This window comes from Bos grunniens, chromosome 21 (assembly GCF_055505025.1).
Source record: "Bos grunniens cultivar Pamir isolate PY7600 chromosome 21, Bosgru_T2T1.0, whole genome shotgun sequence".
Classification (NCBI taxonomy): domain Eukaryota; kingdom Metazoa; phylum Chordata; class Mammalia; order Artiodactyla; family Bovidae; genus Bos; species Bos grunniens.
The window spans coordinates 22,350,628-22,375,846 of NC_141185.1; the positions used below are offsets into that span (position 1 = coordinate 22,350,628).

The 25,219-nt window shown below is 40.0% G+C and overlaps 1 long non-coding RNA gene across 2 annotated transcripts in view; it reads right to left on the reverse strand.

Annotated features, from left to right (window-relative positions):
• Window positions 1-8,275: 8,275 nt before the first annotated feature.
• Window positions 8,276-25,219, reverse strand: part of LOC147349220 (uncharacterized) — a 168,817-nt gene continuing 151,873 nt past the window's right edge. For both annotated transcript variants that reach the window (XR_015149706.1, XR_015149705.1), the window contains one exon: window positions 8,276-8,776. This is a non-coding gene — a long non-coding RNA (uncharacterized LOC147349220). The remainder of the gene's footprint in view (window positions 8,777-25,219) is intronic.

Below are 25,219 nucleotides of genomic sequence, written 5' to 3' on the forward strand. Positions count from 1 at the left end.
TGAGATGAGTGCAATTGTGCTGTAGTTTGAGCATTCTTTGGCATTGCCTTTCTTTGGCATTGGAATGAAAACTGACCTTTTCCAGTCCTGTGGCCACTGCTGAGTTTTCCAAATTTGCTGACATATTGAGTGCAGCACTTTCACAGCATCATCTTTCAGGATTTGAAAAAGCTCAACTGGAATTCAATAACCTCCACTAGCTTTGTTCATAGTGATGCTCTCTAAGGCCCATTTGACTTCACATTCCAGGATGTCTGACTCTAGGTCCGTGATCACACCATCGTGATTATCTGGGTCATGAAGATCTTTTTTGTACAGTTCTTCTGTGTATTCTTGCCACCTCTTCTTAAGATCTTCTGCTTCTGTTAGGTCCATACCATTTCTGTCCTTTATCGAGCCCATCTTTACATGAAATGTTCCTTTGGTATCTCTGGTTTTCTTGAAGAGATCTCTAGTCTTTCCCATTCTGTTGTTTTCCCTATTTCTTTGCATTGATCACTGAAGAAGTCTTTCTTATCTCTTTTTGCTATTCTTTGGAACTCTGCATTCAGATGCTTATATCTTTCCTTTGCTCCTTTGCTTTTCTCTTCTCTTCTTTTCACAGCTATTTGTAAGGCCTCCTCAGACAGCCATTTTGCGTTTTTGCATTTCTTTTCCACAAGGATAGTCTTGCTCCCTGTCTCCTGTACAATGTCATGAACCTCATTCCATAGTTCATCAGGCACTCTATCTATCAGATCTAGGCCCTTAAATCTATTTCTCACTTCCACTGTATAATCATAAGAGATTTGATTTAGGTCATACCTGTATGGTCTAGTGGTTTCCCTACTTTCTTAAATTTAAGTCTGAAAACAGGTAACTGCCAGCAAATCTAAAAACAAAAAAGGAAGAAATTACAAAATTGCAAAGTTAAAAATAATAAGTGGAAAATGATTAGCAAAAATATTTTGTAAAATTCTTCCTATAAATTTGACATATCTGGATAAACTAAATATTATTTCTAAACAATTTTAGAAAAATATTACTAAAATTAACTCAAGAAAGCTAAAATTGACTAATTAGTGTTCAAATCTTGGAGAAGGCAATGGCACCCCACTCCAGTATTCTTGCCTGGAAAATCCCATGGATGGAGGAGCCTGGGAGGCTGCAAACCATGGGGTTGCGAAGAGTCAGACACGACTGAGCAACTTCACTTTCACTTTTCACTTTCATGCACTGGAGAAGGAAATGGCAACCCACTCCAGTGTTCTTGCTGGAGAATCCCAGGGACGGGGGAGCCTGGTGGGCTGCCATCTATGGGGTTGCACAGAGTTGGACACAACTGAAGCGACTTAGCAGCAGCAGCAATGTTCAAATCTGATTATATTCTGATGAGTCTAATAAAAATTTGCCTTCTAGGGAGAAGAGTCCAGAATGTTTTAAAAAATAAAAAAAGTTGAATATATCTGTGAATGGGAGAGATCATTTCAATGTTATTTACAGTGTTCCACAAATAACTAGTAAAAGAACATCTCAAAATACTTTCCCAAGGCAGCATAATGTCAACACTCAATCTCAACAAAAGAGCCCACAAAAAGGACAACAGTTTAATCTCATTTATAATGAAAACAATGAAAAATATTCCAAGTAAAACTTAGCAAATACATTTCAGTAGCACATTTAAAGATCAATACACCATAAATAAGCAAGCAGGTTTTATTCAGAAACATAGGCATCATCTATGGAAATCCATCATCAGATCAGATCAGATCAGTTGCTCAGTCGTGTCCAACTCTTTGCGACCCCATGAATCGCAGCACGCCAGGCCTCCCTGTCCATTACCAACTCCCGGAGTTCACTCAGACTCATGTCCATCGAGTCAGGGATGCCATCCAGCCATCTCATCCTCTGTGGTCCCCTTCTCCTCCTGCCCCCAATCCCTCCCAGCATCAGAGTCTTTTCCAATGAGTCAACTCTTCTCATGACGTGGCCAAAGTACTGGAGTTTCAGCTTTAGCATCATTCCTTCCAAAGAAATCCCAGGGCTGATCTCCTTCAGAATGGACTGGTTGGATCTCCTTGCAGTCCAAGGGACTCGCAAGAGTCTTCTCCAACACCACAGTTCAAAAGCATCAATTCTTCGGCACTCAGCCTTTTTCACAGTCCAACTCTCACATCCATACATGACCACTGGAAAAACCATAGCCTTGACTAGATGAACCTTTGTTGGCAAAGTAATGTCTCTGCTTTTGAATATGCTGTCTATGTTGGTCATAACTTTTCTTCCAAGGAGTAAGCGTCTTTTAATTTCATGGCTGCAATCACCATCTGCAGTGATTTTGGAGCCCAGAAAAATAAAGTCTGACACTGTTTCCATTGTTTCCCCATCTATTTCCCATGAAGTGATGGGAGTGGATGCCATGATCTTCGTTTTCTGAATGTTGAGCTTTAAGCCAACTTTTTCAATCTCCACTTTCACTTTCATCAAGAGGCTTTTGAGTTCCTCTTCACTTTCTGCCATAAGGGTAGTGTCATCTGCATATCTGAGGTTATTGATATTTCTCCCAGCAATCTTGATTCCAGCTTGTGTTTCTTCCAGTCCAGCGTTTCTCATGATGTACTCTGCATATAAGTTAAATAAACAGGGTGACAATATACATCCTTGACAAACTCCTTTTCCTATTTGGAACCAGTCTGTTGTTCCATGTCCAGTTCTAACTGTTGCTTCCTGACCTGCATACAAATTTCTCAAGAGGCAGATCAGGTGGTCTGGTATTCCCATCTGTTTCAGAATTTTCCAGAGTTTATTGTGATCCACACAGTCAAAGGCTTTGGCATAGTCAATAAAGCAGAAATAGATGTTTTTCTGGAACTCTCTTGCTTTTTCTATGATCCAGCAGATGTTGGCAATTTAATATGCAAAAACGCAAAATGGCTGTCTGGGGAGGCCTTACAAATAGCTGTGAAAAGAAGAGAAGAGAAAAGCAAAGGAGCAAAGGAAAGATATAAGCATCTGAATGCAGAGTTCCAAAGAATAGCAAAAAGAGATAAGAAAGACTTCTTCAGTGATCAATGCAAAGAAATAGGGAAAACAACAGAATGGGAAAGACTAGAGATCTCTTCAAGAAAACCAGAGATACCAAAGGAACATTCCATGCAAAGATGAGCTCGATAAAGGACAGAAATGGTATGGACCTAACAGAAGCAGAAGATCTTAAGAAGAGGTGGCAAGAATACACAGAAGAACTGTACAAAAAAGATCTTCATGACCCAGATAATCACGATGGTGTGATCACGGACCTAGAGTCAGACATCCTGGAATGTGAAGTCAAATGGGCCTTAGAGAGCATCACTATGAACAAAGCTAGTGGAGGTGATGGAATTCCAGTTGAGCTATTCCAAATCCTGAAAGATGATGCTGTGAAAGTGCTGCACTCAATATACCAGCAAATTTGGAAAACTCAGCAGTGGCCACAGGACTGGAAAAGGTCAGTTTTCATTCCAATGCCAAAGAAAGGCAATGCCAAAGAATGCTCAAACTACAGCACAATTGCACTCATCTCACACACTAGTAAAGTAATGCTCAAAATTCTCCAAGCCAGGCTTCAGCAATATGTGAACCGTAAACTTCCTGATGTTCAAGCTGGTTTTAGAAAAGGCAGAGGAACCAGAGATCAAATTGCCAACATCTGCCGGATCATAGAAATCCATCATAGGAAACCATTTAATAATAATTCATCATTACAGGTAAATTTAAAACAAGTTATCATTTCTGTATATAATAAAAATACTATTTAGTAAAATTCAAAAATTCCTGCTACATTTGGAAGGGAGCCTTTAATAATTGGTATACAATTGATAACAGATTTACTAAGCAAAACATCTTTTAATGGTTAAACATCAACAGCTTACCCATCAGGTTAAGAACAAGGTAAAAAATTTTTAGTATTATTCAACATTGTTCTGAAAATACCAATCAATTCAATTACCTAAAAGGGAAAAGATAAGAGCTTTAGAGGAAAGGAGTAGCAAACTATCTATAGATGACATAACTGTTATCTGAACAACCCTAGAGAATCAAAAGAAAGAAAACATGAATGAATGAAAGAGAGTGGGTGGGGAAAAAAAGAAAGAAAATGAGAGAAATAAAGAGTGAAAGAAACAGGAAGAGAGGGGGAAAGGAAGGCAGCAGGAAAAGGGGAAGGGAGAAAGGGAGGCAGGGAGCAAAGAAACTACAAAATATTTCAGTTAGTTGTTACAAAACTGGTATCCTAAAAATCCAGTTGTTTTCCTGTATAAAAACCATAACCATTTTAAAAATAGCAGTGTAAGACAAGATCCTATTTGCCAACACCAATACTCATGCAGACCCAAATATTCATGTACAACTTGGTAATAAAATAAGAAATGGATAGGGAACCTCACAATTTTCTTAAGAGTCATAAAAATATGAACTACTGGAAATATATATGGATTCAAAAGTAGAAATAATAATTACTTTATAATCTCCTCTCCATCTCATTATGTAATTTTATCACTTTAGCTTTCAGAAAGATTAGATTAACTTGAGATTCCTTCACATTTTTCCAAAATGCTATAGATGGAAGGCAAAAATCACATAATGAGAGGGCTTTACAACTCCACAGCATTTGTGAATTACTGAAGTGTGATCTGTAAAAAGCTTTTACTTCATGTAAGGAAACCACTGGGTCTCCAGGGAAGGTGGCAGGTGCAGGTTGGCTAAAATCATGGAACTTTTGTTAAGTTTCTATACTTATCTGGAAACAGGTTATATTACATTGTTGAAGATAATGACACATTGAAATGTCTTTGAATTGAAAAATAAAATGTCAAAAACAAAAATAATTAAAAAAATAAATATTCAATAATGAGCTGACTCATTGGAAAAGACACTGATGCTGGCAAAGGTTGAGGGCAGGAGGAGAAGGGGGTGACAGAGGATGAGAAGGTTGGATGGTATCACTGACTCAATGGACATGAGTTTGAGCAAGCTCCAGGAGACGGTGAAGGACAGGGAAGCCCGCAGGTGTGCTGCAGTCCACAGGGTTGCAAAAAGTCAGACAAGACTTAGCAACTGAACAACAAATAAATATTACAGTTTTCTATAAATTAATCTAAATACATGGTGTGATAGCATTTTTTTGGTAAAGAGACAAACTATTTTTGAACTTTAATTGCTGAAAGACATTATGCTAAGTGAAGTAAGCTGGACACAAAAGAACAATATCACATGATCTCACTTATATGTGAAATCTAAAAAAGTTGATTCACAGAAGCACAGTAGAACAATGATTGCCAGAAGCAGGGAGGTGGGGGGAAAGGAAGATATTGATCAAAGGGTACAGAGTTATAAGTTGTGTAGGATGAATAAATTCTAAAGTTTTAATGTGCAGCATGGTAACTAGTTAATAATATCATATTATTTACTGAAAATGTGCTAAGAGTAGATACTTTAGCATCTACATTTAGGTGAAAGATCAGGTACTTTCACCACAAGTTGAAAAGAAAGTGTTAATCTTTTAGCACGTCCAACTCTTTGCCACCCCATGGACTATAGCCCACCAGGCTCCTCTGTCTGGAATTCTCCACATACATATACACACACAAAATTATAACTATGTAAGGAGACTGATATGTTAATTAGTTTCACTGTACTAATCATTACTGGGGCTTCCCTCATAGCTCAGTTGGTAAAGAATCTGCCTGCAATGCAGGAGATCTGGGTTTGATCCCTGGGTCAGGAAGATCCCCTGGAGAAGGAAATGGCAAACTCACTCCAGTATTCTTGCCTGGAGAATCCCATGGACAGAGGAGCCTGGGAGGCTAAAGTCCATGGGGTCGCAAGAGTTGGACACGACTTAGCAACTAAACCAACCAACCAACCATCATTATGCAATGGACGTGAATTGGGCAAACTCTGGGAGATGGTGAAGGAGAGGAAGGCCTGGTGTGCTGCAGTCCATGGGGGTCACAAAGAGTTGGACATGACTGGGCAACTGAACAACAACAACAGTAATCATCTTACTATATACAATATCAATTTACAATGCGCAATATATATAAAGACTTCATGTTGTATACTCCAAATATACACAATTTTTAGTTTAAAAATAAAATTTTAAATAAAGTTTAATTGGGAAAAAATATATATATATAAGAATAGCCAGAAAATTCTGAAAAAGAACAGTTATGAGAGGGCAGGGGTGGAGAGCAGAGGGAATCGTAGGTGGTAGCCAGATTATGGAATGGTTACAAAGAGCCCCAAAATATAAACTAGTTAGCTACAGTTAGCTTTTTAAAGAAAGAGTAAAGCTGAAGTCTTCCTTCAATCTTCATATGAAAATAAATTTCTACTGGTTTAAACTTTGAAGGAAAAATAATGAAATTACAACCATAATAAAGAATATATCCCAATTTTGCATAATTCTGAAGTTGAAAAACTTTCTTAATCAAGACTAGAAAATTCAGAGCCATTACAGAAAATGCTGGTAAATTCTCCTCATGAAAACTTAAAACTTTTGTTTGGCTAAAACCAAATAATATAAACAAAGTCAAAATAAAAAAAATTGAGGGAGAATATTTGCAATATATTCAAAAGTAAAAGGCTAGTCTCCTTAAAATATAAAATTGTCCTAAAAATCTGTAAGGAAAAAACCCAAAATCCTTTAGAAAAATGTAGATTAATAAACATTTCACTGAAAAATAAACACATATGGCTTATAAGCAGATGGAAGGATGCCCAATCCTTTTCATAAATAAATGTAAATTAAAGCAAAATAAAGATAGCAGTTTTTAGCTTCCAGATTGGCAATAGTTTGATAATATACAATTTTGGCAGGGTTGTGAGGAAAAAGGCATTATCACACACTGGCAGTGGGTGTACACAATGTCATAACTTCCTTAGAAGGCAGTTTGACAGTGTCTATGAAAGCTAAAAGTTTGCATATCCTCCAACTCAGAAATTTGATCTTGAGGAATTTATCCTATACGTAGAGTTTCACAGGTGTGTAACTGCAAATGTATCCCCCAAAACACTTTGGAGCATAGTTTGTCATATTAAAAAATAAAAACAATTAGGAACAACTGAACTACCAATCCAGTTAGAGGGTTTTAGTTCAGTTCAGTTCAGTCGCTCAGTCATGTCTGACTCTTTGCGACCCCATGAATCCCAGCACGCCAGGCCTCCCTGTTCATCACCAACTCCCAGAGTTAGAGGGTTTAGTCCATACTAATTCTGGGACTCCACTGCCTAGGCTATTATCTGGGTGGCTCCAAAATTTCCTAGCTCTGTGACCCTGAAGAAGCTTCTTAACCTCTCTGTACCTTCATGTCCTCATCGGTAAGGTGTTGTTAAAAGAAGTATCTATTTCTTGGAATTGTTGTTGAGAATAAATGGGTTAATACATATTAAGTGCTTTTGACACAATATGTATCACATGGATATAAAAGCATATGTGATATTTGTAATATTTTAATGTCATATTTTAATTATATTTGAATAATATTTTAAATTTATAAAAAAGTGTAATTAAATTGTCATATTTTAAAATTATTTTAAAACAATGTAAATTCATTGTTTGTATGAAAAAATCTACAGGATATAGTTATACTCAAAAAATATGAGAAAGAACAGAGTGCATGTTATGCTTGGAGGTATGTCCAAAGAGATATGTGCTCACATAAATCTCCAAAACAATATGTGAACATCTAAATGCATCCCACGCTTCTCACAGGATGCACAAGAACTGCTGATGGTTGTTGCCCAAGGGGAAAGTGTTCACGATCTGAGATCAGAAGCAGATATTTTAGTGTATACTTTTGCATGGCTTGACATTTTTACCTTGGAACTACATTAATTTTACAACTTAAAAATCTAGGTTGTTATTTTTTAAAGAAATTGAAACAGAGAGCTAATTAAAGAGGTCCTCATATTACATTATAGTTCTCAGGACACAACCTCCTTCTTCTATCGGATGCCCTTCTGACTTATGATTACATGGTCCATCAAACTCCAGAAAACAGAGCAACTGGCATAATGAAAACACCAAACTATTTTGTGACTATAGTGTTTTGTGATTAAAATGCTTATCAGCAGAGATAACCCCCCCAAAATTTCAAGCTTGAAAATAGAAAGCAAGAATTCTCAGCACAAATCCTCAGCCCACTCAACATCCCACAGTTGGTTCCTATATGCAATGCACAAATGTGCACAAATGACTTGTCTTTCCATAGGCTTCCATTTTTGCATATGATTAAAAGGCTATTTACTAGCAACCTTACATGAGCTATTAAAGTTTATTAAAACTTGAAATCATTTTTAGTTACATAAGTACAATTCTGTTAGCACTCAGTTCAACAGGGAAATGAAAATGAACAGGACCGGCAGGACACAACATCTATATTCATTTCTATTGTTGTGTAACAAAGACTCCTCCCCACAAAACAATAGACATATATTATTTCACAGTTTCCCTAGGTCAGAATTTTGGATGCAGTCAAGCTGGATCCTCTGTTCAGGATGTTATAAGGCTGCAGTTAAGGTGTCAGCTGGACCAAGTTCTCATCTGGAGCTTGGGCTCCTTTTCCAAGCTGATTCAGATTGTTGAAAAATGTGTTTCCTGGTGGTTGCATGATTAAGGTCTTGCTGGCGGTTGGCTGTATACTGCTCCCAGCTCCTATAGGACTCCCTAGGTCCTTGCCTCGGGTCCTTCTCCATACAGTGTCCCACTGTATTCAGCTCACCTCTTTCAGGCCGGCAGGACAAGCTCTCTAGTCTGCTAAGAAGGACACTTATTTTAACCTCACATAATCACAGGAGTGACATTCTAGCACATCTATCATATGTGTAACCTAATCTAATCAAGGAATTGACAACTCTTTGCCATATTCTGTTGGCCAGAAGGAACTACAGGTCCACCTGCTTTCAAGGAGAAGGATTAAAAGAAGCTGTGATTTCCCAAGGTCATCTTAGGATGTGCCTGCCTTAGCATTCCACCTGAGAGGCCAGTCGGGAAAGTTTGAGAATTCTTATTATTAAAGATATTATAAGGGATAAAATAATTTAATGTGATATACTTAGATATGAGTACATCAAGGATGTATATTGTCACTGCTTATTTAACTTATATGCAGATTACATCATGTGAAATGCCAGGCTAGATGAATCACAAGCTGGAATTAAGATGGTCAAAAGAAATATCAATAACCTCAGATATGCAGATGATATCACTGTAATGGAAAAAAGTGAAGAGGAACTAAAGAGCCTCTCAATGAGGGTGAAGAGGAGAGAGAAAAGGCTGGCTGAAAACTCAACATTCAAAAAACGAAGATTGTGGCATCTAGTCCTATCACTTCATGGTAAATAGATGGAGGAAAAGTGGAAACAGTGACAGATTTTATTTTCTTGGGCTCCAAAATCATTGTGGATGGTGACTGCAGCCATGAAATTAAAAGATGCTTACTCCTTGGAAGGAAAGCTATGACCAACCTAGACAGCACATTAAAAAGCAGAGACATTACTTTGCTAACAAAGGGCCATCTAGTCCAAGTTATGGTTTTTCCAGTAGTCATGTACAGATGTGAGAGTTGGCCTATAAAGAAGGCTGAGCATCAAAAAACTGATGCTTTAGAACTGTGGTGCTGGAGAAAACTCTAGCGAGTCCCTTGGACAGCAAAGGAGATCAAACCAGTCAATCCTGAAGCCTGAATATTCATTGGAAGGACTGATGCTGAAGCTGAAGCTCCAATACTTTTTGGCCACCTGATGCAAAGAGCCAACTCACTGGAAAAGACCCTGATGCTGAGAAAGATTGAGGGCAGGAGGAGAAGGGGTTGACCGAGGATGAGATGGTTGGATAGCATCACCGACTCAATGGATATGAGTTTGAGCAAATTCCAGGAGACAGTGAAGGACAGGGAAGCCTGGTGTCCTTGGGGTCGCAAAGAGTCAGACACGACTTAGGACAGAACAACAGTAACAACTTACAGATGAAAATGATGTCAACGTCTGGCAGAGCCTCTAGTGTGACAACATTGGTTAATACGCTATGTGGTAGTTAGAAAATGTAAGTAAATATTTTAGGGGATGCAAAATACTTGAATGGCCAAATCAAAGTGTTTTGATTTTTGCCTTCTAACCTATGCCAGCAGGTAGATTTTAAAATAAACACACACATACAAAAAGGCCATGCTTCCAGAAAGTATCAATTTTCTACTGCAAGTCACGCCTGACATTTGGATATAATCCCTCTGGGAAATTCTTGGTGTTTTTTAAAATGTTATTTCTTCAAACCCTGACATTCAGAAGATAGCAGCCACCTGTTCAGAAATAGGTCGGGAGATAATACCCAAAGGTATAGGTGCTTGTAGGCTCGTGAGTCTCCCTCTCCCTTCCCCATTTCCTTTGTAGTCACCTCTAGAGACATGCCCTTTTCTCCAGTCACCGAATTTATTTGAGAAAGATTTGAACTATCAAGTTCAATCGAGCCCCAGAGAACGTGATTAGTCATCTTGCCAGAGTATCACTTTTTTGCTTAGAAGATGGTTTAAAAATAATGATTAAATTCACTTTCTGTAGGAAATTATTATAGGCTGGTTAATAATGTGTATTTATTTATAAGTATGATTTAAATATGTACATAGCTTACCCTTGAGAACTATAGAAATCACAGGCTGAAATAGGCCAAGCATTTCAAACAGGGATATGAAGAAAATACACACAAATTTCAGTGAATGAGAACACTTCCACATGTGGCTTTTCTTCCTGCCCTGCTTTTGCAAAATTGAACAAAGCCTGGGAGGTAAGGGCTATTTGAAGTCCCCTTAATATCTGAGATCAGAGGATCCAATCTATATGAATGCCAACTTATCACTTATACAAAACTATGATTGTGCTTTTAGAAATGACACTGACATTTGAGTGTAATCCCAAGATAAAGCTAAGACACTAGCTGTACCTAAATTATGTTTAAATAATTCTTAAGTAAAATTCAAATGCTAGGATTGCCTGTTCCTAGATCTTAGACAAATGGTAGCTTGTGGCCTGAAAATGCCATTTTACAATGACTTTTCCTACAGATCCCTTCTCATACAACTTGAGTTAAAACTGAACTCTTCCCCATTAGCCTTTCGACCTTGGGCAGGTTACTTACAACCTGTAAAATAGGGGTAACTGTACAATCTATAAAGTTCTCTAACATTAAAGAGATATGGTATGCAACTGTTTTTAACAAAGTGCCTCACAGGTTCATAGTAAGTGTTCCTTAAATGCTACTATTAATAACACTATAACAGGATCTTGCATGGATAAGTCTGTTATCTCATTAACAAGACATGTAAACTTTGTGGGTTTTGAGGAGGGACAGTTTGAGTCTCGAAATGCAAGATAACATAATGCTTATAGATGTAAACATTTCTCTACATGCTAAAATTATGCTGTTCCTCTATAAAGGCTACCTGCATTTTACACAATTGAAAAAAAAAAAATTTCGGAAGGTTCTTGTTTCATGAGTGCTGCAAAGGTCCAAAGAGAATTTTCAAGGGATAACATATCTGAGTCAGAGAAGCACATGCAGGCACCTCTTACTCTTGGTGAGAAAACTCAGCATTACTAATTATTGTCAAATAAGAGAAGTTCGATCTGCTGTCTTCTTAACCCCATTTTGCATAGTTTGCACTCCTCTAAGGGCCTTTCTCCTCTCTGTTTCTTCCTCTCTGTGCTCCTGTACACTCTGAATATCTCCCTCTTCCTCACTTTCTCTCTATGTCTCCCTCTCCTGTCTCCCTGCCTTCCCTCTCCCTCCTCTTGCTGTCTGGAGCTGAGTGGCAGCTGCTCCACAAACTCCATACTCTGTCTTTCTCAACCCCTATGGATTTGATCATCTCATTATTGAAATTCAGTGTCTTTTGTTCACATCTAAGGCAGATATTAACATTTTTATTGAAAACCAAAGTAATTCACTTACTCTGTGAATTCTCTGCTGCTGTAAATGACAGAAGAGACCCTCTTGCCAAGTGCAGTCATTTCAGAGGTTTTATTACATTCAAGAAGGAAAAGGTCCAGGTTAAAACGAAGTTAACAGATTTGCTGAAGGGCATGTTTCTACACACAAGAAAGTATTTTTCTTTCTAACATATTTCTTTCCTGAACTCTGTGATCTCACTCTACAGAGCTGCCTGTCATAAGACGAAACTCCAGATCTGAATTCTTGGTGGTGCCTTGGAGCAACAGTTTTGGGGTTCCAAACTAGAGAGTCACCCTTTATGTACAATGCTCAGGGCAATGATCAATATTCTACTTCCTTCAGCTGGATATTTTTCTGAGCCCAGGGATAATCAGGAAAACCACACTCCAGGTTTATTGTCAAAATCAAAGGGCCCGATCACAGGGCATCTGTGAGTCTCTGGGAGCACCCAAATCCTCTCTGCATGGCTCCCACCTTTCAAGAGGCTCCACAGACTTCCCTGCTCTGAATTAAATAGTGACAAAGGCATCCTCAGTACCATCACTAACTTAAGGGGTGTCAGTCTTAATGAAATGAACCTGGATACATGGGGAGCCCTTGGATATTAAGCCTATCTCAGGGACACCCACTGCAGACCAGCTAAGGTAACTTAAAACCTTAAGACCTTCCTCCTCTTCTCAATAGCTTCCCTAGTCTAGTAAGCAGACTGAACTGGAATTCAGGAAACTCAGGTTCTAATATGCCAGATCACTGCCTGGCTTTGCACTGTCCATCCTCTGAAGCTCAAGGTTCTCAGTGGAAATATAATGACTATAAAAAAAGGAACATATACAGCAATCACCAGATAGTGTTTGTCTAGTAACCCCTCAGGAACCATTCCTAAGTATGAGGCATTCTTTCTTGTATCTTTGTATAACTTATATGTCTTGATTATCAAACCAATCTATTTGAGTGCTTATAAAGAGCAAATAAGACAATGCATAAGAAAACTTCTGATAAAATGCAAACACCATATGAGATTTTTCAGTCCACACTCCAAAGCCCTATTCAGGATCCAAAAAGCACTTGAGAGCCAGGAGATCAGCCCAAAGTCTCCTCATCATACCCACCAGGCATACCCATACACCCAGAAACACCAGCAGAGGTTCTGAGCCCCACTGCAGGAAAATCAGGCAAAGTTCTTGTCCGATGCCTAATCTAGAGGTAGATGACGCTGGTGGTCTAGGAAGAATTTATGAAAAGAGAGAAGGTAGGGATATGATCAGAATACACAGTCTATTCTTTCCCTTATCTTTTGCAATTCCTACAGACCATTATACATCTCAATCCTGGTCTCTGGAGTTATGAAGATAAGACTTAACAGTCATGTCAATCCCAACAATCTAATTCATCCCACCCTCTCCCCATGTCCACATCACTGTTCTCTACATCTGTGTCTCTGTTCTTGCCCTGCAAATAGGCTTCTCTGTACCATTTTTTAAGACTCCACATATATGCATTAATAGATGGTATTTGTTTTTCTCTGACTTACTTCACTCTGTGTGACAGTCTCTAGGTCCATCCATGCCTCTATAAATGACCTAGATGAGTGGGACTGGGAAGAAGTATGGGAGGGGGGTCCAGGAGGGAGGGGATGTATGTATCCTTATAGCTGATTCACTTCATTGTACAGCAGAAACTAACATAATATTGTAAAGCAACTATACCCCAATTTTAAAAAAAAAGATGTAACAGCTAATTTCCCTCAAAGTTAGGTTCCTGGACTCAGATAGAATACATATACATTTGATTTTTCTATAAGATATGACTCTAATCTGAAAATAAATGCAAGTTAGAAGATGTGGGAGATCCAGGAAACAGAAGATCAGACTTTTCTTAAGGGAAATCTACCAAACATGCAGAAGATGGAGGCTTCAATATCAGAGTTCATGCTTTAAAGATGCTTAGTCCTGTAATGAGACTTAATGAAAGATTAGTCCTTGAATGGAAACTATTTCCCTTGCAACTCAGGGCATCTGTGTTTATTTAACGACTTTGCTGATTAAAAAACATCTCAGAAGAGACCACATCTCTTGCTTGGTTTCCTTTCATTACCAGAGGTGTACATACCAACCCTAATGAAGCAATCTATAACTTTGATGGTCCCCAGGACCCTCAATTCTCTATGTACAGAACTGCACTCTTTATGTCTCTTATCCCTCTCATACCTTCCACTTCTGATCACCACAAACCTTATTGACTCCTTTATCATACCTCCAACAGCCCAAATGAAAAAATTAAAATAGGAAAAATAATCAACTTCTTTCTCAGTTTCATGTCTTCAAATGCAGTCATCAGATACTCATGCTCTAGACTCCAAAATACACTTTAATTTCACGTCCACTTTTCTTCATCACACTACTACTATTTTAGTTAAGATGGCAGTCATTCCTGACTGCTTATTGGAATCTAAGCTGCCATGCTACATAAACTGCACTATGATTTTTTTGTATCATTGAGAAAGAAAGTAAAAGCTTCAGGTTAATCTAAAACATGCCACCAATGGTAAGATAAATGCAGACTTCAGAAATAATAAAATGTGGGGTAAAGAATGTATTATAGAACTAGCGAACTGCAGTACATTGTCACCTCCTAATCTCTCTCCTATCAGTGATTCCTGCCCTCCATTCCATTCACATTCCATCTAGACTGTTTCTCCAATCACAGGATCATGGTGCTTTCTTGCTTAACACCTTCAAATTATTCTCTCTATATACAGGATAAAGTCTGACAACTTTTATGTAATATAAAAAGCTCTACTGACTTCTCCATCTCTCAGCACTCTTCTCTAAACACCAGCCATGTGGAGCCAGTTACAGATTCTGAAAACAAAGAAAAGTTCTGTCCAAACTTCACATTTTGCACATACTCTTCCTTCTACTGAAATGACCTTCTCAATCCATCCAACCCCTACTCAACCGTCAGGTCTCAGCCAGCTCAAATGTCATTTCCTCCTGATGCTACTTCTCACTTCCAGAACAAGTCTGGGTGTCTCTTCTGTGTTCCCATAATATCCTGTGCTTAACACATATCACACCCATGGAATCTGCCTCTTCATCTCTCTGTCTCTCCAGAGAATCCTTGTGATCAGGGATTGTGTCCTCTACACTGACACATCCCTGGCACCTTAAATGTGCCTGACACCTAGATATTTGTTTAAAATTGACAACACATGAGGAACCAGTGAGAGGTTACCAGCCAAATAATTACACCAGTCATAGGATTTTTCTTCAAAAAATTCACAGTTGGTTAGATGTCTACTACCTGAATCAAATATCAAATCTCTACCAAAAGTTTCTCATCAATGAGGACTTCTCTGATGGTCAAGGGAAGATGGTCAGGAGTTAAGATTTCACACACCCAAGGCAGGGAGCATAGATTTGATCACTGGTTGGGGAACTAAGATTCAACTTGCCACATGGCGTGGGAAAAAAAAGTTTCTCATCAATGGATTAAATATACTGTGAATTCCAATCATATGTCCAGCTAGAGTTAGATTCTGTTGTGTTTTTAGGGTGACCATCCAGGGTTGGAGAGAGAAAGCTAAAAAATTAGGGTGCTAGCTTGAAAAGAAAACAGAAAAAAGCAATACAGGATAGTGTAGAAGAGCCTAGTTTATGTGGCAGATATGCTCACTGTTGGAACTGAAAACTGTAACAGTCATAGAAGGATTCATTGAGGAAGACAATCACTCTCAAGCAGTCTCTAGAATGAAGTGCACAACTCAGACTGATCACATTTAGGAGGAACTCTTGTGGGCTACCAAAAGGAGGCCCAGCTGTCATTTTATTCAGTTTATACTATCTTGGTGGGTTAAATGAATCTTTCTCAAAGGGATTAGAATCATAGATTTTGGGAAATGTCTGTGTTACCCACTCAGCTAGTCACCCTTTGCTACCCCATGGACTATAGTTCACCAGGCTTCTCTGTCCATGGGATTTTCCAGGCAAGAATGCTGGAGTGTTTTGCTACTTATCCAACTATTTGTGATTCCATGGACTGCAGTCTACTGGGATCCTCTGTCCATGGGATTTTCCAGACAAGAATACTAGAGTGGGTTGCCATTTCCTACTCCAGGGGATCTTCCCAACCAAGGGATCAAACCCACATCTCCTAGTCTCCTGCATTGGCAGGCAGATTCTGTACCATTGAGCTACCTGGGAAGTCCAACTTGAGATGAATCTATTAAATTCTCAAGCAGATTCATTCTTCTCCCTTCTCACTCTAACATAGACTTTCTATTCCTCCTGCATTATTTTGCTATTTAGTTTAGGGGGAAACCCACATAAATCCTGAAGAAGTCTAAGGATGATTATTCTGAAAGTAGAGAATTTAAGCAACACTCCACAGAAATATCTGTGCAGCCAGCACTTGCCTGTTTCAGCCAATGTTAGCAACCCATCAATTTCTCCTACAAAAGTCACAGTGACCTGCAATTGAAGAGTCACTTTGCACCACTTAATCAAAACAACAAGCATGTCCTTGATGACATGATGTTAGAGTGGTTGACCATGGTTTTGCTGAGGTGACAGCCCATGGGTCTAATTGAAATGGCAATTTCCCCCCAAAGAGCTTTAAAAGGCTGCTTTGATGTCTGTCTCCACGTTTCTCTATTTTTTTCTTAATGACAACACTTGAGTTACTAATATAAAACTCTACCTTATCTTACTTTGTCAAGCTTATTGCTTACTAGAAAACAGTTACCATGAACTCAGAACTGGGCCCACCATCACCCTGGAGCTGAGATAGTGAGTAAAAGTCAGGTAGGAGACCATGGTTGGAGTGAAGTTCCTGCCGGGATAATCAGCAGGTGTGTAGGTGATAAAAGGTTTCAGTTCAGTTTAGTTCAGTCGCTCAGTCATGTCTGACTCTTTGCAACCCCATGGACTGAAGCATGTGCCAGTCCTCCCTGTCCATCACCAACTCCCAGAGCTCACTCAAACTCATACCCATTGAGTCGGTGATGCCATTCAACCATCTCATGCTCTGTTGTCCCTTTTGCCTCCTGCCTTCAATCTTTCCCAGCATCCGGGCCTTTTCTAGTGAGTCAGTTCTTTGCATCGGGTAGCCAAAGTATTGGAGCTTCAGATTCAGCATCAATCCTTCGAAAGAATATTCAGGACTGATTTCCTTTAGGATGGACTGGTTGAACCTCCTTGCAGTCCAAGGGACTCTCAAGAGTCTTCCCCAATACCACAGGTCAAAAGCATCAATCCTTTAGCACTCAGCTTTCGTTATAGTCCAACTCTTATACCCATACATGACTACTGGAAAAACCATAGCTTTGACCAGATAGACCTTTGTTGGCAAACTAATGTCTCTGCTTTTTAACATGCTGTCTAGGTTGATAACTTTTCTTCTAAGGAGTAGGCGTCTTTGAATTTCATGGCTGCAATCACCATCTGCAGGGGTTTTGGAGCCCCCCAGAAATAAAGTCTGTCACTGTTTCCACTGTTTCCCCATCTATTTGCCATGAAGTGATGGGACCGGATGCCATGATCTTAGTTTTCTGAATGTTGAGTTTTAAGCCAACTTTTTCACTCTCTTTCTTCACTTTCATCAAGAGGCTCTTTAGTTCCTCTTCACTTTCTGCCATAAGGTTGGTGTCATCTGCATATCTGAGGTTATTGATATTTCTCCCAGCAGTCTTGCCTGTCATGGTGGCTAACATGTCATCTTTGTGGATATACCTCTAGTTTTCATTCCAATACCAAAGAAAGGCAATGCTAAAGAATGCTCAAACTACAGCACAATTGCACTCATCTCACACGCTAGTAAAGTACTACTTAAAATTCTCCAAGCCAGGCTTCAGCAATATGTGAACTGTGAACTTCCAGATGTTCAAGCTGGTTTTAGAAAAGGCAGAAGAACCAGAGATCAAATTGCCAACCTCTCTTGGATCATGGAAAAAGCAAAAGAGTTCCAGAAAAACATCTATTTCTGCTTTACTGACTATGCCAAAGCCTTTGACTGTGTGGATCACAACAAACTGTGGAAAATTCTGAAAGAGATGGGAATAACAGACCACCTGACCTGCCTCTTGAGAAACCTGTATGCAGGTCAGGAAGCAACAGTTAGAACTGGACATGGAACAACAGACTGGTTCCAAATAGGAAAAGGAGTATGTCAAGGCTGTATATTGTCACCCTGCTTATTTAATTTATATGCAGAATACATCATGAGAAATGCTGGGCTGGAAGAAGCACAAGCTGGAATCAAGATTGCCGGGAGAAATATCAATAACCTCAGATATGCAGATGACACCACCTTTATGGCAGAAAGTGAAGAGGAACTAAAAACCCTCTTGATGAAAGTGAAAGAGGAGAGTGAAAAAGTTGGCTTAAAGCTCAACATTTAGAAAACGAAGATCATGGCATCCGGTCCCATCATTTCATGGCAAATAGATGGGGAAACAGTGGAAATAGTGTCAGACTTTATTTTTTGGGGCTCCAAAATCACTGCAGATGGTGATTGCAGCCATGAAATTAAAAGATGCTTACTCCTTGGAAGGAAAGTTATGACCAACCTAGACAGTATATTAAATAACAGAGACATTACTTTGTCAACAAAGGTCTGTCTAGTCAAGGTTAGGGTTTTTCCAGTGGTCATGTATGGATGTAAGAGTTGGACTATAAAGAAAGCTGAGTGCTGAAGAATTGATGCTTCTGAACTTTGGTGTTGGAGAAGACTCTTGAGAGCCCCTTGGACAGCAAGGAGATCCAACCAGTCCATCCTAAAGGAGCTCAGTCCTGGGTGTTCATTGGTTGGACTAATGTTGAAGCTGAAACTCCAATACTTTAGCCACCTGATGTAAAGAGCTGACTCATTGGAAAAGACCTTGATGCTGGGAAAGACTGAGGGCAGGAGGAGAAGGGGACAACAGAGGATGAGATGGTTGGATGGCATCACCGACACAATAGACATGGGTTTAGGTGTACTCTGGGAGCTGGTGATGGACAGAGAGGTCTGGTGTGCTGCGGTTCATGGGGTCGCAAAGAGTCGGACATGACTGAGTTACTGAACTGAACTGATGCATCATTTCTGCAAGCATCTATTTTTAACAGAATTTCCACTCCTGTGGTCCTTAGCATCAACCTGTCATCATTATCAATAACCACATATTCTTCATTAGACTTAATTTTATGTATTGTTTTTTAATAACCCTATCCTCCAACCTCATTGCCTCTAGAAGCTGTTTCAATGTTCTCACAATACCATCTTGATAGCTACTATATCAACTATAGACCCTTACCCTGTCCTTTTGACATCTCTCTTTCTTGCACTCAAATTTTGTGATCAATTATTATAATCACCTCTTTGCATATACTGAGAAACCTTTATCTTCAAACAGGTTTGTTGGTGATATATTCCAATTCCTTTCAACTTTTGTCCATCTGAAAATGTGTTTATTTCATCTTTATTTCCAAGAAACTATCTACTGGATATAAAATCACAGTTTGAATAATTTTTACTTTGAAGGTGTTTTTAGTGTCCTATGGCTTGTAATAGTCAACAGTAATTCCTTGTTTTTCTACATGTAATGTGGGTTTTTTCCCCTTACCTTTTTCCTTTAAGGATTATCTTCATCACTAATTTTCTTCTTTTTTGATTTTGGTATACCTTGGTGCGGTTCTCTATGTGTTATCCTTGACGTTCCTTGATATTAAATCAGTCAGTTTACAATTTTCCTCAAGTTTGGAAATGTTTAAGCCTTTTTTTATTCAAATATTTTCTGCTCCCCGCCCCCCCCCACTCTCTTCCCATTCTGAGATTGCACTGATTCATATTCTAATCTGCTTTATTTGTCACATAGGTCACTGAGGTTCACTTAACTTTTTTTCCCCAGACATTTTGCTCTCCATAATTCACTCTGGATGATATATAGTATATATCACAATGTCATCAAGTTCACTGATATTTTTTCCTACAGTGTTTACCTCTTTTAATCCAAGCCAGCGAATTTTTCATATATGATACTGTATTTTTTAGCTCTATGGTTTCCATTTGGGTCCTTTTTCTATTTCTTCCATAATTTACTAGTTTCCCTCAAAGCCCATCTATTTTTAAAAGTCTTAGTCTATCTATATTTTATTTACATCTCCAGTATTTCTGTGTCTGTTTGTAGATTTGACTTTTTTCTCCTGGTAATGCATCACATTTTCTTGTGCCTTTTTTTTTTTTTTTTTTGGTGTGTTTATTATATTCTGGACATTTTGAAGGTTATGCTCGAGTGCCAAATTTTGTCTTCATTCCTAAAAAGGTCTGAACATTTTTTTTTTTTTTTTGGTCAGGTAGTTAAGTTACTTGATTTAGGTCATACCTGAATGGTCTAATGGTTTTCCCTACTTTCTTCAATTTAAGTCTGAATTTGGCAATAAGGAGTTCATGGTCTGAGCCACAGTCAGCTCCTGGTCTTTTTTGCTGACTGTATAGAGCTTCTCCATCTTTGGCTGCAAAGAATATAATCAATCTGATTTCGGTGTTGACCGTCCGGTGATGTCCATGTATAGAGTCTTCTCTTGTGTTGTTGGAAGAGGGTGTTTGTTATGACCAGTGCATTTTCTTGGCAAAACTCTATTAGTCTTTGCCCTGCTTCATTCTGAATTCCAAGGCCAAATTTGCCTGTTACTCCAGGTGTTTCCTGACTTCCTACTTTTGCATTCCAGTCCCCTATAATGAAAAGGACATCTTTTTTGGGTGTTAGTTCTAAAAGGTCTTGTAGGTCTTCAGAGAACCATTCAACTTCAGCTTCTTCAGCGTTACTGGTTAGGGCATAGACTTGGATTACTGTGATATTGAATGGTTTGCCTTGGAAACGAACAGAGATCATTCTGTCGTTTTTGAGATTGCATCCAAGTACTGCATTTCAGACTCTTTTGTTGACCATGATGGCTACTCCATTTCTTCTGAGGGATTCCTGCCCGCAGTAGTAGATATAATGGTCATCTGAGTTAAATTCACCCATTCCAGTCCATTTCAGTTCACTGATTCCTAGAATGTAGACATTCACTCTTGCCATCTCTTGTTTGACCACTTCCAATTTGCCTTGATTCATGGACCTGACATTCCAGGTTCCTATGCAGTATTGCTCTTTACAGCATTGGACTTTGCTTCTATCACCAGTCACATCCACAGCTGGGTATTCTTTTTGCTTTGGCTCCATCCCTTCATTCTTTCTGGAGTTATTTCTCTACTGATCTCCAGTAGCATATTGGGCACCTACTGACCTGGGGAGTTCCTCTTTCAGTATCCTATCATTTTGCCTTTTCATACTGTTCATGGGATTCTCAAGGCAAGAAAACTGAAGTGGTTTGCCATTCCCTTTCGCCAGTGGACCACATTCTGTCAGATCTCTCCACCATGACCCACCCATCTTGGGTTGCCCCACGGGCATGGCTTAGTTTCATTGAGTTAGACAAGGCTGTGGTCCTAGTGTGATTAGATTGACTAGTTTTCTGTGAGTATGGTTTTAGTGTGTTTGCCCTCTGATGCCCTCTTGCAACACCTACCATCTTTCTTGGGTTTCTCTTACCTTGGGCATGGGGTATCTCTTCACGGCTGCTCCAGCAAAGCGCAGCCATTGCTCCTTACCTTGGACAAGGGGTATCTTCTCACCACTGCCCTTCCTGCCCTTCAACATGGGATAGCTCCTCTAGGCCCTCCTGTGCCCGCGCAGCCATGCCTCCTTGGATGTGGGGTTGGTCCTCCCGGCCGCCGCCCTTGACCTCAGGCATGGGGATGTGGGGTAGCTCCTCCCGCCAGCTGCCCCTGGCCTCAGGCTTGGGGCGTGGGGTATCTCCTCCCAGCTGCCCCTGACCTTGGACGCAGGGTAACTCCTCTCATCGCCGCCCCTGACCTCAGAAGCTGGGTATCTCCTCTCGGCCGTTCCTGTGCCGTCGCAGTCTGGTACTCTCCACCGCTGCCCCTGACCTCAGACGTGGGGTAACTCCCCTTGGCCGCCGCCTTTCAGGCATGGGGTCCTCCCGGCTTCTGCCCCTGACCTCCGACGTCAGGTGGCTCCTCTCGCCCCTGCGCTTTAGCGCGCCCGTCGCAGCCGCCTGCGCTTTAGTGCGCCTGTCGCGGCCTATGGAATGAGGTTCGTGACATTGTACAGGAGACAGGGATCAAGACCATCCCCATGGAAAAGAAATGTAAAAAAGCAAAATGGCTGTCTGAGGAGGCCTTACAAATAGCTGTGAAAAGAAGAGAAGCAAAAAGCAAAGGAGAAAAGGAAAGATATAAACATCTAAATGCAGAGTTCCAAACAATAGCAAGAAGAGATAAGAAAGCCTTCTTCAGCGATCAATGCAAAGAAATAGAGGAAAACAACAGAATGGGAAAGACTAGGGATCTCTTCAAGAAAATCAGAGATACCAAAGGAACATTTCATGCAAAGATGTGCTTGATAAAGGACAGAAATGGTATGGACCTAACAGAAGCAGAAGATATTAAGAAGAGATGGCAAGAATACACAGAAGAACTGTACAAAAAAGATCTTCACGACCCAGATAATCACGATAGTGTGGTCACTGACCTAGAGCCAGACATCCTGGAATGTGAAGTCAAGTGGGCCTTAGAAAGCATCACTAGGAACAAAGCTAGTGGAGGTGATGGAATTCTAGTTGAGCTATTCCAAATCCTGAAAGATGATGCCATGAAAGTGCTGCACTCAATATGCCAGCAAATTTGGAAAACTCAGCAGTGGCCACAGGACTGAAAAAGGTCAGTTTTCATTCCAATCCCAAAGAAAGGCAATGCCAAGAAATGCTCAAACTACAGCACAACTGCACTTATCTCACACGCTAATAAACTAATGCTCAAAATTCTCCAAGCCAGGCTTCAGCAATATGTGAACCCTGAACTTCCTGATGTTCAAGCTGGTTTTAGAAAAGGCAGAGGAACCAGAGATCAAATTGCCAACATCTGCTGGATCATGGAAAAAGCAAGAGAGTTCCAGAAAAGCATCTATTTCTGCTTTATTGACTATGCCAAAGCCTTTGACTGTGTGCATCACAATAAACTGTGGAAAATTCTTCAAGAGATGGGAATACCAGACCACCTGACCTGCCTCTTGAGAAATTTGTATGCAGGTCAGGAAGCAACAGTGAGAACTGGACATGGAACAACAGACTGGTTCCAAATAGGAAAAGGGGTACATCAAGGCTGTATATTGTCACCCTGTTTATTTAACTTATATGCAGAGTACATCATGAGAAATGCTGGGCTGGAAGAAGCACAAGCTGGAATCAAGATTGCCAGGAGAAATATCAATAACCTCAGATACGCAGATGACACTACCCTTATGGCAGAAAATGAAGAGGAACTAAAAAGCCTCTTGATAAAAGTGAAAGTGGAGAGTGAAAAAGTTGGCTTAAAACTCAACATTCAGAAAACGAAGATAATGGCATCTGGTCCCACCACTTCATGGGAAATAAATGGGGACACAGTGGAAACAGCGTCAGACTTTATTTTTCTGGGCTCCAAAATCACTGCAGATGGTGATTGCAGCCATGAAATTAAAAGACGCTTATTCCTTGGAAGGAAAGTTATGACCAACATAGATAGCATATTCAAAAGCAGAGACATTACTTTGCCAACAAAGGTTCGTCTAGTCAAGGCTATGGTTTTTCTGTGGTCATGTATGGATGTGAGAGTTGGACTGTGAAGAAGGCTGAGCGCTGAAGAATTGATGCTTTTGAATTGTGGTGCTGGAGAAGACTCTTGAGAGTCCCTTGGACTGCAAGGAGATCCAACCAGTCCATTCTGAAGGAGATCAGCCCTGGGATTTCTTTGGAAGGAATGATGTTACAGCTGAAACTCTAGTACTTTGGCCACCTCATGTGAAGAGTTGACTCATTGGAAAAGACTCTGGTGCTGGGAGGGATTGGGGGCAGGAGAAAAAGGGGACGACAGAGGATGAGATGGCTGGATGGCATCACTGACTCGATGGATGTGAGTCTGAGTGAACTCTGGGAGTTGGTGATGGACAGGGAGGCCTGGCGTGCTGCGATTCATGGGGTCGCAAAGAGTCGGACACGACTGAGCGACTGAACTGAACTGAACTGATGGTGGTTTTAGTTTAGACCTACCACTAAGACATAAGCTTTCTTGGGTCTTTATTGAATGTCCCAGGTGTTCATTGAGGTCTCTCTTCTTTGGCTAACTGGAACTGAATGTCTTCCATCATGACATAATCTATGAGAACTGCAGCTTAGAGCTTTCTGTCTGTTCCTTTTCTAGCATTGTTTATGGTGGAATATTCAGCAACAGAATAAAAACAATCCCTAATCCTTTCTTGAGTTATTTTTCTGCTAGTTTCCCTAAAAATGCCAGCCACCTCCACCTCCCTCAGCTCTTCAATCTTTCTCTTCTCAGCTCACAGAGAAACTGCAGTGTTATGGTTGGGTCCCTTCCCTTCCCAGGTGACACTAGTCATAAAGAACCCACCTGCCAATTAGGAGACATAAAAGACGTGGGTTTGATCCCTGGTTCACGAAGTTCCCCTGGAGGAGAACAACCCACTCCAATGTTCTTGCCTGGAGAATCCCATGGACAGAGGAGCCTGGCAGTCTACAGTCTGTAGGGTCACGAAGAGTCAGACAAGACTGAAGTGACTTAGCACTCACATGTAGGCCCTATCCTGTCCTCTGGTCTAGAAAAGCCTCCAGGCCAAAATCCAAGGAAAATGTAGGGTTCATCTCACTTGTTTCCTCTCTCATGGTGATAATTTCTCCACATTTCCTGATGCCCAGTGTTTACAAAAGTTTCATTTATTTTTTCTGGTTTTCCTGTTGTTCATGGTAAAGTCTCATTCTAGTTACTCTAACATGTACAGAAGTAAATGTTCTGGGTATGTTCCTTTTGAAAGTAGGGGCTTAGAACAGTGCCACAATTCAAAAGCTGGGTGGCCTCATCCCCAGTAAACTGGTCAAGAGGAAGCATGAGGTTAGAGTTGAACAAGTCTGGGCTTGAACTCTGGTTCCATTATTTACAAGTTGTGTGATCTTGAACAAGATCCTTAACCTCTCTGTGCTTATGTCTCTTTTATTTTGTCTCCTCTTCTCTATAATAACAGTAATAATGACTGCGATGGTGGATAGCTATAAGATTTAGACAAAATATTATACATAGAGAGCTTACGGAGACTGTTCAACTTTAACTTCCTCAATGAATGACTACGAGTGTTTCAGTTTTCAGTGTCTCTCTTTCTTCTGAGTG